This window comes from Neofelis nebulosa, chromosome 9 (genome assembly GCF_028018385.1).
Source record: "Neofelis nebulosa isolate mNeoNeb1 chromosome 9, mNeoNeb1.pri, whole genome shotgun sequence".
Classification (NCBI taxonomy): Eukaryota; Metazoa; Chordata; class Mammalia; order Carnivora; family Felidae; genus Neofelis; species Neofelis nebulosa.
The window spans coordinates 7,545,079-7,559,640 of record NC_080790.1 but is presented as its reverse complement, the minus strand read 5'-3'; the positions used below and the strand labels follow the sequence as shown (position 1 = coordinate 7,559,640).

At 55.3% G+C, this 14,562-nt stretch overlaps 1 long non-coding RNA gene across 1 annotated transcript; it reads left to right on the top strand.

Annotated features, from left to right (window-relative positions):
* Positions 1 to 8,702: 8,702 nt before the first annotated feature.
* Positions 8,703 to 11,560, top strand: LOC131486154 (uncharacterized). The gene is made up of 2 exons (XR_009249203.1): positions 8,703 to 8,790; positions 11,234 to 11,560. It is a non-coding gene; the product is annotated as an uncharacterized LOC131486154 (long non-coding RNA).
* Positions 11,561 to 14,562: the final 3,002 nt, after the last annotated feature.

Genomic DNA, 14,562 nt, shown 5'->3' with positions numbered 1-14,562 from the left:
CCACCCAAGCACAGTTGTGTTTTGTTTTTACCGTGCTAAAGTATGTCTGACATGAAACTGACCATCTTAATCATTTTGAAGTGCACGCTCAGTGGCGTTCAGTGCATTCACGCCGTTGTGCCACCCATCCGTCTCCTGAGCATCTCTGTCTTCCCGAACCGAACGTCTGTCCCCCTCCCGGAGGAGACAGCAGGGAGGGAGGAGGTAACAACCCTTCCCCCTCCCCCAGCCCCTGGCAACGACACTTCTACCCTCTGTCTCTGTGCACGTGGCTCCTCTAGGAGCCACATACAAGTAGAATCGCGCAGCATGTGTCTTTTTGCGACCGGCTTGTTTCACTGAGCGTGATGCCCTCAAGGTTCCTCCGTGTTAGCAGGTGTTAGGATGTCCTTCCTCTCTGCGGCTGGGTAATGTCCCAGGGATGTTGCACGTATCGATTATCCACCCGCCCGCCGACGACACTGGCGTTGCTTGAACCTCTGGGCCGCTGTGGGCGATGCTGCTAAGTCCTCACCAGCCCCCCCGGCTCCCCGCTCCCGCCCTAGACAGCCGCGTCCTCCCCCGGCGCTTCCAGAGGAATGGCCTGGCATTGCCTCTGCTCGCGCAGGCCACAATCTGCTCTTCAAACTGCCAACCCTTTTGCCACCAGCAGGATGCCCCTCTCACTCTGCCGATCTGCAAAACCCGTAATTATCCCGAATCTGGCCGCCTTACCCTGATGTGAACAACGGCTTACTAGGAACATCAGCGCAAACGGCTCACAGGGCCTAATCGCTACTCTCCACTGAAGCCCGTGCCTGACGCAGCCCGGCCCCGGCCCTGCCGTGCGGAGGTGGAGGCCGTGCTTGGGGCGCACCAGGAAGAGGGCTGGCTCCTTCCAGGGGAGGACAGGGTTTCCCCCGAAGGAAAACGCGGCTCGTCACACGATGCCAAGTCCCTCTAACGGCCAGAGGTGAGGCCGCCCCCCCCCAAAGACTAGCCCCCTGAAGATAATGCCCGTAACCGGCTCAGCCGGGAGAAGGCACAAGGAGACGTGGTCAGAGTTCTAGCCAGCTGGACTGAGATGGGGTCCTATCCCTGCCGCCCCCTAGCTGTGTGACCTTGAGTAAGTCACTCGACCTCTCTGAGCTTCACTTTCCTCACCCGTGAAATCAACAGTAACAGTGCCTCTCTCTTTGAGACGCCTGGGGGGCTCCGTCGGTTAAGCGTCCGACTTTGGCTCAGGTCATGATCTTACAGTTCGTGGGTTCGAGTATCGCGTCGGGTTCTGTGCTGATGGCTCAGAGCCTGGAGCCGGCTTCGGATTCTGTGTCTCCCTTGCTCTCTGCCCCTCCCCCACTCACGCGTGCCCTCTCTCGCTCTCTCTCTCTCTCTCTCAAAAATAAACATTAGGAAAAAATTTTTTTTGAAAAGTACCTCTTTCTTAGGGTTTTGTGAAGTCTCATCACAGAGGCTTCCGCCCAAAAAGTTTCTGCTGGGGTCTGACACGTGCTCTCCATCAGGAGACAGATGGACGTGGGTTCAAATCCCAGCTCGGACACTCACCACCGCTGGGGTGCTCGGCCTCAAACTTCTCGGTGTCTTAACTGCCTCCTCTATAAACAGGAATACGGCACCATTTTGTCACATTTTCGCAAGGATGACGTGACAGGACGTGACATGATGTGAAGAACCAAGTGAATGGCAGCCTAAGGGGTCGCAAACGGTGGGTCGGTCTGGGAGACACCCCACCCCCAACACACTTACACGGGAGGGGGTCAGTGCTTAGCGAGGCTCAACCCTAAGGGGAGGGAGGGCCAGTGCAGCTGGGAGGGCCACCCAGCGTGGCCAGGATCTGAGGAGCACCGGAGGGGGACATCCAGGGTGGGGCGGGGGGCCGAGGCTGTGCCTGGTGCCCGCACTCCTCAGCCTGGCAGTTCCTCAAGCCGCCGCAGGCCGAGGTCCCCAGAGGAGCACTCTCTGGAGGAGAAGCTTCCAGACCCACAGGGTGCCAGCAGCATGCGGCATGGCTGGCTCTGTCGGGCCGGTCTTCTCCTGCACTCTCAGGTCCCGCCCTCTCCATCTGGCCGGGGGTGGCCCGGAGTGGCAGGCAGCTCTGGGCTGGGCACTCCCAGGGTGGAAGCCTCTTCCAGAAGAGGCATGCCCACGTGGGTGCCTGGCTTCAGACCTGGAAGACGCTGGGCTCAGTCATTCCGTGCTCTGAGGAGGGGGCACGTGGAAGCGAGTAAGACGCATCCCCGACTCGGCAAGCTCCCAGTCTAATGGGGGAGGCAGGCCCAGACTGATGGTGGCAGTAAAGGACAATTCAGTGTCTGATGGGACAAGGTAGCAAAGGGGACAAGGAGGGCCCCGCCCCAGCCTAGAGGTCCCAGGGGGCTTCCTGGGGCGGACTTGGAAGAAAGCAAGCAAAGCAGCCGGTTACCAAGTTAAAAGAGGGCAGGAGGGTGAGGAGCTCTCGTGGGCTGGTCAGGGCATGGCATCGGGGAGCTCACCTCAAACCCAGTCGGCACCAAGGCTCAGATTCTGCTGGGCCCTGCCTCCCGGGCACGCCAGCCCGACTGGTGTCACCAGACCCAGGCTGCAGAAGCATAAGGAGGCGTACGATCCCCAGGGAAGCAGTCCCAGCGCCGGGGGGAGGACACTGAGGAGACTGGCTTTGAGTTGCGTAAAGGTCACACCCTCCAGGGACAGCGGCCTCCCAGCTCTGCGCCCCAGCCGGGCCCGGGCGGTCACACACAGGCCAGATGTGCGGTGGCAGAGAGGGGCCGCCGCTGGGCCCCGCTCCCTCAGAGTCACGGGGCTCAAAGCAGACTGTGCTTGTTTCCTCCTGGCCCCAGCTGCCATGGAGACTCGGGCCAAGGGATGCTCTCTTTTCCGGCAGAATCTTGCTCCCGTTCGGCCTTTTAGCTGCTGAGTCGGGATCTGCCTGCCTGCAGACCCGGGAGATCCCAGAACTTCCCTTTCATCTTTATTTCCACCCCTCCCGGGGCTCCTGGGGGGCAACTCCACACCCAGGGGTCCGGCTTCAAAGAGGGGCGAGCAGGAGAGGAGGGAGGGCCCCGCTCCGGGAGGCAAGGGCTCAAAAAAATGCCATGATTCATCATCCCCGAGCATGAGCCATCATAAATAATGGAACAAATTCGGACGTGGTGATGCAGTGTGTCGAAATATAGAAAGGCCATTTAGTATTGGTGACAAAATTAGATGAAAGGCTTCACTCCTTCGGATGAAGAAGCAGACAGAGTGGTGCTCGGAGAGAGGACAGGGGACCAACACCCCGCCACGTGAACCGGTGTGACTGGTGACCCCCCCCCCACCCCAGTCCGCTCTGCTATAAGACGAGGCATGGTGCGCGGTTTGCCCCCAAGACGCGTCAAGCCGCCGGAATGAGCCTTAGGAAGACAATGGTTTCCCTGGGAAATCAGGAGTTAAGAGCTGGAGTGTTTCCGATTTGCAGTAAAACACTCTTTTCCCTGCAGGAATTTAAATAATTTAAATGTGTTCTATAAAAGCATTTCCAGCGGCAGTCCAGAGAAAGCAAACTGATCAAACCTCACCCAAAACCAAAACAAACCAAAACAGACCTGCCTCTCATGTACACTTTCCAAGCCACTCGCTGAGGAGCCCCTGGCATTTTTGGCCACCATGTTGCAATTTTGCTCTAAACGCAATTGAAGCAAAACGTCCTTGGGGCAAAAGATTCCTCTAAGCATCCATGTGTCTGGGGGCTTTTTAAGCCACAGCCTCCCCCCCCAAACACCAGGCAGTAGATACAGTAACTGTCAGAGAAAACCCCTTCATAGTCCCTAACGAATCGATCTTGTTATATTCAGTTTGCCCCGGGAAATTCGCGCTGGGAAAGAAATACTGCTGTACGTGTAAGAACGGCATTCTTCACTTGCTTCCAGAATCCAGCACAGGATTTCTCTGAACTAATGCCATGAGATGAAACACACACACATGTGCTTGTGCACGCGCGCGTGCACACACACACATGCGCACATCTGCAAACACCCACACCCCCCTCTTTGGCTATGCTTGAGATACACCACAGATAGTACTCCTCTCCTGGCAATTTACAATGCATTTCAACATTTTCAAGGCCCTGAGAAGTCCTGCAATAAGGAGACCTGCTTCACTTGGTTTCACCCAGTGTTTCATGAACTTGATTAACCAAGGAGTCTTTTAAAAAAATCAATACCTATTAATATGTGGAGACACCCATATGTCACAGGACACATTTGGAAGTACTCGCGTGGAGAAAAGAAAAGCCCGGTGTCTGTGCCGGCTGTTTGGGTTTCAGAGGACCTTCCCTCCTCTCACAGACGAGGAAACCAAAGCTCCAAGAAACTGTGTATGTTATCCCAGGCCACGCAAAAAGAGAGGACTTCTTAGAGAATTCCACAGAAATTTCAATTACATGCAGCATTAATTGTCCAGCACCACATTGCTGTCTGGCTCAGAGGACTGTGTGGAAATGTCCTGCCCGTTGATCTCTGCCCTCCTGCCACTCTCCGGTGTGATTCCTTCTCTCCCAGGCCTGCGGTGTCTCTCGGGGATAATTATGCAGGCGCACACGGAGGGCCCTGGCCTGTTCCCGCACAGCAAGGGCGTCCCTTTCCACTTGGATTCCAAGCAGCAAGTACATCTTCCTGGGCCCTGCAGCGAAGAGGCTCCACGGGAACCCAGCCTGCCCTGGAGACCCTGCGTCGGACCCCAGACATAAGCAAAGACGGAGAACCCCCCGTTATGAGTAATAAGAACCCGAAGCTAGGGGTGCCTGGGTGGCGCAGTCGGTTAAGCGTCCGACTTCAGCCAGGTCACGATCTCGCGGTCCGTGAGTTCGAGCCCCGCGTCAGGCTCTGGGCTGATGGCTCGGGGCCTGGAGCCTGTTTCCGATTCTGTGTCTCCCTCTCTCTCTGCCCCTCCCCCGTTCATGCTCTGTCTCTCTCTGTCCCAAAAATAAATAAAAAACGTTGAAAAAAAAAAAATTAAAAAAAAAAAAAAAAAGAACCCGAAGCTAAAGGCGATGATGTGTCCTTCACAGACCGTATGGTGAGAGGCAGCGAGCTGCGGAGACACCCACGGAAGGCCTGCACTGGACCGAGCGCGACCTTCAGGCACATTGGCTAAGGGAGTTCACCTGCCTCCGAGACAGAAGCAGCCAGGATGGCTCGTCACTCACCTGCACTGAAACGCACAGTGCCTCCCTATGATGTCAAATTCATAGCCAGAGTTCATTGAGGGAGGGGCTGCCTCTCTGTTCTATGTCCTCCCAGGAGGAGGGGGGGGGGAATCCCTCCATCTAGGAAACAGCAACTGGTGCCACACTGATCCCAGGCCAGCAACCCAGGCCACCAGCCTTGGTGGCCCACCGTACTGCCCCTTGACCCAGACAGCCAGTGCCCCTCCTGCTCTGGGTCTCCTCCAGCCATGCAGGGGCTGAGGCTGAGGCCACTCCGAGCCTGTGCCCCCATCCCCTCCAGACCTCTGCCCCACCCCGGGCACCCTGTCCAGACAGGGCTGTGAAGGAAGGGTGGTGGGAGCAGATGGGGGAGGGGGGTGCCGCCTGGGGGCGACAAGTGTGCGTGAGGCCCCCGGTTTGGACCCGGGCCTGGGGTGATTTTCAAAACCAGGAAACGGAATTGGAATCGCTTCATTTCTGTCACTCCTGCAATCACTGAGAGTTTCATTTTGCATAAAAGTGTAAAAGAATTGAACAGAGTGCAAACTGCAAGGTGTAATGTTTTGTGTGCAAAGTACAATATTGAGTTCAGCTCAGTGAATCTTCACAAAGGGAGCACGTCTGAGAAGCACTTGGCAGATCAAGAAACGAAACATCGCCGGCACCCCCCAGCCCCCCACCCCCGCCCGTGCCCCTTCCCAAAGGTAAACATTTACCCTTCTTTCCTTTTTTTTTTTTTTTAAGATTTTTTAAAAAAGTTTATTTATGGGCGCCTGGGTGGCGCAGTCGGTTAAGCGTCCGACTTCAGCCAGGTCACGATCTCACGGCCTGTGAGTTCGAGCCCCGCGTCGGGCTCTGGGCTGATGGCTCGGAGCCTGGAGCCTGTTTCCGATTCCGTGTCTCCCTCTCTCTCTGCCCCTCCCCTGTTCATGCTCTGTCTCTCTCTGTCCCAAAGATAAATAAAAAGCGTTGGAAAAAAAAAAAAAAAAAAAAAAAAAAAGTTTATTTATTTATTTTGAGAGTGAGTGAGCAGGGGAGAGGCAGAGAGGGAGGGAAAGGGAGAATCCCAAGCAGGTTCCACGCTGTCAGCACAGAGCCTGTCTCGGGGCTCAAACTCACGAATTGCGAGATCGTGACCTGAGCTGAAATCGAGAGTCGGGTGCTTACCCGACTGAGCCACCCAGGCGCCCCGTCCTTATTTCTACCAGGACAGACCACGGTTGCCTTTTTTTTATTATTATTATTATTTATTATTCTAATTGTATTAGGTTATTCTAAAACGGTGTAATTAACATGGCTGGAGAACTGATCCGACGGTGACCATCTGTATCACTTCCGGTTCTGGGCCGTCGTGATCGCTGCTGCCGGGAACACTTTGCACATGTGTTTGGGTGACCTTAGGTCTGCATACTTGTCGAATGACACCCAGGGCTGTCTCGCCGCATCAGGGGCTGCTCACAGCTTGACATACACGGCCAGCGACGCCCTCCCGCCGTGCGGGCGAGTAAGGGTTGTTCATCTTCCAGCTCTTGCGACGGGCGATGTGTAACCTCAGCCGCTCTCACGGGTGTGGTCGTGACCGCATCGTGGCTTTAATGTCTGTTTCCCAGTGAGTAACAAAGTCGAGCACTCTTACGGGTTTGTGAGTCACGTGCACGTGCCCTGTTGTAAAGAGCCTGTTCAATTTTGCCTGTTGGCTTGTCCGTCTTCCTGATTTGAAGACGGTCTTCGTATATTCGGATTTCAAGTCTTCAATGCACGTATGGTAAACGTCTCCTCCCGCTTCGCTCTCTGAACGGTGTCTTTTGTTGAACAGACGTGCTTAATTTTAATGTAGTCGATTTATCACTGCTGCTTCTGTGGTGAGTGCGCTCTGCGTCTTGTTTAAGAAATATTTGCCTGCCTCACGGTCATGAAGATATTCTCCGCTGCTTCTTCTTAGAGACTTCATTATTTTGCTCTGAAATGGGTAGCGACCATCCACCTGAGACTGGCGTTTGTGTGGGGATCAAAATTCACTTTTTTCCCATATGAAGATCCAGTTAACCCAACGCCTTTCACTGAAAAGACCATCCTTTCCCCCCATCACACGACGCTTACACCTTTGCTAAAAATCAAGGGACACTTCACGTGCAGGTTGCGTTTGGATTCCCTATTCGGCTCCACTGGTCTATTTGTCCAGCCTTGGCAATCACCATACTGTCTTGATTGCCGGGGCATCATAATAAGTCATGGGATCTGGTAGTATAGACCCTCCAGTTCTGTTCTCCCTTGTTAAAGGGATCTAGGTTTTCTTGGTCCATTGCATTTCCATATAAATTTTAGAATCAACCTGTCCGTTTCCTCACACACACACACACACACACACACACACACATACCCTCCCCGGTACTGCTTTTCAAATCTATCTGAGTTGTCCTGTGAACATCATGTCTGTGACTTCTTTTTTTTTTTTTTTTTTTAACGTTTATTTATTTTTGGGACAGAGAGAGACAGAGCGTGAACGGGGGAGGGGCAGAGAGAGAGGGAGACACAGAATCGGAAGCAGGCTCCAGGCTCTGAGCCGTCAGCCCAGAGCCTGACGCGGGGCTCGAACTCACGGGCCATGAGATCGTGACCTGAGCTGAAGTCGGTCGCTCAACTGACTGAGCCACCCAGGTGCCCCATGTCTGTGACTTCTAACTGTTGCAGGGTGTGGGTATCAGTCATTGACAAGGCAGGAAACGGAAACCCCTCTAACTAATTCAAGCAAAGAGGAATTGAATTCAAAGAGGAATCATGGAGAGAAGAAGAGGGGGTGTGGCCCGGAGACCAGGGAGCTGCTACAGTTCCAGGCTGCGGGTGCAGAGGGCAGGGGTGCTACACCCGCATTCGGAAGCCATCAGCCCCCCCCGGGGCTGGGACCACAGCCCGAGCTCCGCCCTCGATGCCCAGAGCGACCACCAGGAAGCCGGGGATCACCCCTTTGCCCACTGTTGTGGTTGAATATGTCCCCACAAAATTAGTATGTGGAAATCCTAACCCCAAGGACCTGAGAATGTGAGACCTTGATCATTGCCAATGCCATTAGTTAGGGTGGGGTCCTACCGGAGCAGGTGTCCTTATAAAAGGGGACATGTGGACACAGATGTGAAGATAAAGGCAGAGATCCGCAAGCCAACAAGGGCCAAAGATCGCCAACGGGCCACCGGAAGCTAGTGGGGAGCTCTGGAACGTCTCCCTCACAGATTCAGAAGGAACAAACCCTGCCTGGACCTCCGGCCTCCGGAGCTGTGAGACGATAGACGCCTACGGACTAAGCCCCCATCTAAGCCCATCTGTGGCGCTTTGTCACGGCGGCCTCGGGTAACTAACACACCCCGCTTCTAATCTGGTGCCCGGGCCTCCCGTTGGATGACTCTAGCTGGGACCCGGCTCGCGAGGGAGGCTGGGACCTGGGACAGGTAGCTGAGGCTTCCAGACCCGGAAGCACAGAGAGAATAGAGAAGACGGAGAGCAGGAGACAACTATCCGGTCCCCGTCTCCAGGTGCCGCCTGTCCTTCTACCCCTGCGGAGGACACCAGCGCTCTGATGGGCACCCTCTGCCGTGGCTCCTGGGTTCCCTGTAAGAATCTTGGTATTTGTGTCAAGGGGAGGAATTTCTGTAATGCCTCCGTCAGGTGTCTGCCTCTATGCCCTCAGAGCCCAGAATAGGGCCTGGCACGGGTAACAGGTGCTCAGTAAATATCTGTCGGGCGAATAAACGCTGTCTCTTCCCCACACCTTGAAACAGAGCAGGCTCACCCAAGCCTGGACTGAAGGATAAAGCCGGCTCTGAGTAGGCCTCGCACTGGGGGGTCAGCAGGCTGTCCTAGAGCTCGCCCGCCTAACCTCTCACTTACAGTCCCCTTGGGCCTCTGATCGCAGGCCCAGAGCAGCTCTCCTCACAGCCCCTGCCCTTTATCCCAGTGGGGAGGAGGGACTGGAGGGGCAGGCCCAGAGCCGGGGAGAGCAGCCCCGCAGGATACAGCAGGCGAAGGAGGTCTCTGGTGGGAGAGGTGCCAGGGCACTTGAACGGGTACCTGTTGGAAGTGGGTGGGGCATGGAGGCATCAGGGCTGCTGTTCGGGTCTCTGGCTCGGGTCCTGAGATGAAGACAGCCGGTGGGGCAGTTGGCTGGGGGTCAGTTGAGTCTGAGGGGCCTCTGGAACACCGACCACCCCCAGGTGGCCGGATACACGGCTCTGCAGCTCTGGGGGGGGGGACGAAGGTCGCAAGTGAAAGCCCCTATGAAAATATTTTTGTTCACCAAAATTAAACATTGAAGCAGCTCATGACACCAAGAGAGAATCAATAACCTTTTACGCATCTTAAATTAACCAAGATGAGTGCTGGGAGACGCTTGCAGAAGGAATTAGGCTCTGTTGCAAGTGCCAGGTGTATACGAAGCATGTTTTTGTGTGTCTGTTCGTCTGCTCACATGTTCGATGCCTTAATGATTTTATAACTGAGAGTTATTTATTCCTGCCTCCTGAGCCTCACCACAGTCCCAGAAACAGAGAGAGTTGCACAGTTTCAAGCGGGGAGAGGCTCCGGTTGGCTTTTATTTAACCTGCTTGGCAGAGCTGACCGGGGGGGGGCCCTCTGCCCGCCCCTCCCCTGGGGAGCTGGGTGGTCTCAGCTCCGCTCGGAGACCCTCCTGCCCGAACACCTGCCATCCACCCGCACTCGCTTCCCCTGACTGTCCCCGTCTCCCCCCGCACTTTACTGCAGAAGGCTGCAGTTCGAGCTCTCCTGAGTTTCTCCTCCCTTTTCTTTTCCCAATTCCCAATTCCTTTTTTCAGTTTCTCCCCATTACACAGACTCGCAGTTCATTTACACAAGACCCAGGGGGCTCAGGATGTGAAGAAGCGAATCTGCATTTTCCAGAATTTCACATGAGGGGGATCGCAGGACGGAAGGCGTCATTCACCGATTCATAAACCCAACAACTCTTTGGTGAATTTCACTGTATCTATGGTTGTATTCATCCCGGAGATATACTGGCAGGCAAAAAAAAAAAAAACAACACAGAAAAACAAAAAAACAGAGGCAGGCTTTTACCTGTTGGAACTGTCAGTCCAGTGGGGGCGCCACACCATAATTAATTACACAAAATAAATGTGCACATTGTTCCGGTGACAAGTGTCCCAGACGAGGATGCCATGGTTCTAGGAGTGCATTTAAGGGGGGAGAGCCAACGTCAGCAGGGAAATCAAGGCAGACTTCCTGGAGGCGGTGCCAGTTAAACTGAGATCTGAAGGATGAATGTCATTAATTGGGAAAAGAAGGAAGGGAAGAGCCCTCTGCGCAGTGGAAACACGCGGGCAGCAGCCTCCGGGCAAAAGAGATGACACATCAGGGACTTAGAGAGTCCAGAGGGTCTGGGGTGGAAGGGGACGGCAGAGGTGAGCGTGACAGGCAGGCAGGGACTGGACCACACAGAGCTTCTCTCTCCTGATAAAGACTTTGGCCTTCGTCCTGAGAGGAACCGGATGCCATTTTGTGTTTGAAACAGAGGGGAGACGTTGTCAGATTTGCATTTCAAAAAGATCACCCAGGCCGCAGTGGGGGCGACAAGTCAGAGGGGCATCCAGATGCCAGAAGGCTGGTGGTGGGAGAAAAGCGGACGGATTGGAGGGCTTCTTGGGAAGCAAAGATGCCGGGTCTTGGGGGAGACCGGGTACAGGGGCAGCCGAGACGCACGGGGCATCCGATGATCTCGGTGCTTCTGGTCACCGTTCAGTGAGGCAGGAAGGCCCAGAGGAGGCAGGGCTGGGCTGCAGACCATGAGCTCAGGTCGGGATACACTTGGAATTGCCTTTGACACAGCCATTCCTTCTTGTGTCTCAGACCTTCCTTCCGAAGCCCCCCTCCTTCTTCCTAAAGCGCATGTTGGGGCTCATCTAGAGAGGGTCTCCTCGTAACGACTGCTCTCAGTTTTTATCAGAAAATACTTCCATCTGCCGTCGTCCTTGAAGAACATTTTGGCCGGCTGCCGGTCTCTGATTGGCTTTGATCTCCTTGCAGCAACATGCCTTCCACGACGGCTGTTGAGAAGTCAGCTGCGAACCTGGTTGCTGTCGTTCGAGGGCATCCGCCTTGTGGTACCAGCTGCTTCCACAATCTTCTCGCTGTCTTCGGTGTTCCGCGCTTTCGCCGCGACGTACCCGGGTGTGGATTTCTGCTCGTCCGCCCTTGCCTTTTTATTTCCCTTTTATATTATTCACGTACTGCATTCTAGGTACCTTCTTTTCACGTGTCTTTTAGGGCAGAAGAGCATCCCAAGCTGGGTCCCCCCGCTTTACTCTTTCACATATCAATAGAGGTCAAATTATAAATCAAGCTGTTACAAGCAATCTTATCAAGTCTTTTCTTATGAACGTGTGTTTTTATTTCTCCCGGATCTTTATCCAGCACTTTTGGGTCACAGGTTAGATGCGTGTGCCTTTAAGAGACATTCCCCAATCGTTTTGTCTGCTTTTCATCCAGCATCTGTATCAAATGCCTTCTGTTCATCATACACACTGTCCTGTTCTGGAAAATGAAAGGTACACGTGCCACTTTCCCTCTTCCTGCCTCACTCCCCGGGAAGGTAGGACATGAAAAGTAAAAACAAAACAAAAGCAAAACCAAAACAAAACAGATACACTTCTGGCCTAAGTCCACGGCACAGGAGGGACAGGAGAAGCTAATCACCATGTCAGACTGAAGCATGGGACAGTATGGGTGGGCCAGCCCCTAGAGTCACAGCCACAAGAGAACTCCGGGTTTGGCCACACAGCTGTTCCGAGCTAGGAAAGGAAGATTCGGCAGAATACACTGAGGGCAGCAACTGGAGGGATCCGAAGCCCCATTCTGTGTCCGTGCCCTGCCTCGCGGACTGTTCCATAACCGCCAATTCTGAGCCCCTCCTCATGGCCCTGGCCTCAGCCCCGAACCCCATGCTCTCCCTTTACTCTTATCTCCTCCCGTCCAGGTCTGACTCCTGGCCACCGGCCTGAACTTGTCGGGACAAGAGCCAAGACTCGAGACTCAAAAGAACGGAGACACCAGAGGGAAGGCAAGGACAGAGGCGCCACGGAGAGGGGTTTGCAGAAGCAAGCTCACTGCTCTGGAAGCAGACAACACGGGCTGCCTCTGGCCACTAGATCCGGCGTTGCTCAGGCGACGCATCATCCTCCAGGGGACATCCCTCTGCCTCCCGTGGGGCCCTCCCAAGATCTGCCCTGGCTGGCCTCGGCAAGGCCTGTGAACGTTAGCGGCATGTGGTGACATCTCTGATCTCACCAAGAGGGGTTGGGACCTCCGTTTCTAGCGCCACCCGCTCTGGAATAGGAAAGAGCGCCCTCGGGTCTGACTTCCGGCCACAGACGGGCACCCGTATGGAACAGCTCGGAAGCAGGGCAGCAATGGGTCATTAAACCGATTAGTCATTTCAGGTGTGTTCTCAAAAGCCAAGCAGAGTCAATGGGGGCACCGATCCACTCGTGTCCTGTCCCTAATGACCTTGGCTGCTCCTCTGGGAGCAAATCCCACCTCCCTGTGCCCAGACAGGGCTGAGAGCAGCGCTGAGCAGGGCTTTCCAGGAGTCCACAAGCTGCTCTACTGGGATCCATCAGAGACGTGGCTCCCTGCCCTGCCGCTGGGTGGAGTGACAGCCACCGGCCCGCCAGTTCATCTCACTCGGTCTCATTCTCTTCTCTGTGCCCTTCCACCTTGGAGTTGCCTTTGCTGTTCTTGTCACCCGGCCAGGGCTCTTCACCTTTGCACGCTCGTCCCAGGCATCGCCTCCTCCAGGAAGCCTTCTCTGACCGCACAGGTAGATGAGGGCCCCTCCTGCAGGCTCTCGCATCACGGGTCCGTCTCCCCCAGAGGCTGGGCTCTGTTGCCAGAGGAGGAGGAGGCCAAACCCCAGGTAAAGACACTCGCCTTCCGCTTGTCTCGGCCACAGGCAGTTGTCTCGCGTTGGGGCTCTTGGGATACAGGCAACAGACACCCACTGGGGCTAATTCTAGGGATAAGAGGAGGACAACACTGGAAGGTGACGGGTACTCAGAGAATCACAAGAAGGATGAATGGCCTCGGAACGGGGAGCAGAGTGCTGCAGGCGGTTTCTGGGATCCAGATGGAGACACTAATGCCCAGCCCCTCAGGATGCACCCAGGGGACAGGGGAGCATCCACCGTTTCAGTCTTTGTGTCCTTGGAAAACCAGCCTGGTTGGTCTGACTTGGGCCACATGCCCATGTCCTTGACCAAGCTCGAGTAGGACTCCGTGTTTGACAGACCCTCGTATGTCCTAATTCATTTCTTCTTCCGGGCATGTCCATTTGACAGCTGGGGAAACTGAGGCAGGGGGACATTAAGCAACAGCCAGTGAGTGGCCATCAGGAAAGGAGAGCAACCAGATTGCTCTAGACCCTCCTCCAAGCCACACTGCCTCTAAGACCATATAAAATAAGTCACTGGGTGCTGAATAAGTGAGCGAATGAATTAGCAACCTACACCGAGCCGGCCTCTCCCTGCTGGGTCCCTGGGTCCCTCTCCACCCCCCACCAGGTGTGAGTGGGTGTGGGGCCCTCCCTGAGGGATGGGTGATATTTCCTGGGGGCAAAGACGGCCAGCACACCTGTCACTGCTGAGGTGATTACGTCCCCCTCGCTGGCTTCTCGGCCAAGCTGCAGCTCTGAAAAGTCACCGTGCTCTTCCCGCAACATTTGCAGCGAGAGCCTAAGAAAAGCTTAGAAGACACGGCTGAAGTCTGTGTCGTCTTGCGTGGTCGGGAAGGGAGTTCACAGCTTCAGAAAACGGGCCAGAAAGATGGTGAGACCCAGCTCGGCAGCAGGGGGCCCCGCCGTCTGGGCTGTTTCATTTTCAGGGGGGTGCTACCTAAGGCCTGGGAACATGGGAGTCAAGTTCATCGGGCCAGCCCGGCTTTGTCTCCGGATCAGAACACAGAGGTAACCGTAGATGAGATGTTAGCTAATACAGGGAGGACCAGAAGCTGAGAACTGTCCTGGTCCTAGACAAAAACACTAAGACGATTGTCCTACTGAAGGCACGCCCCTGCGGGTGGGGTCCCACGAAGGCAGTGTGTACCCCGACATGGGAGTGTAAGGGACCCCCGTATGGCAAAGAGTTAGCTCCTGAAACAGGAAGTGGGCGCTAGGGGGAGAGGAAGGCTTCGTCCCCCCTTGGGGTGAGCGCTTGTGGGTGTTTGCACCCGCGACAGAGCAGATGTGCTCAGGAGTGCTCAGCGGTGCCCGGGGAGATCCGTGCCCTGCCCCAGAGGAGGGTCCCATGGGCGGATCAGCGTGGCAGGCCCAGGAGGACACGCGGTGTGGCCTGGCCCTCTCC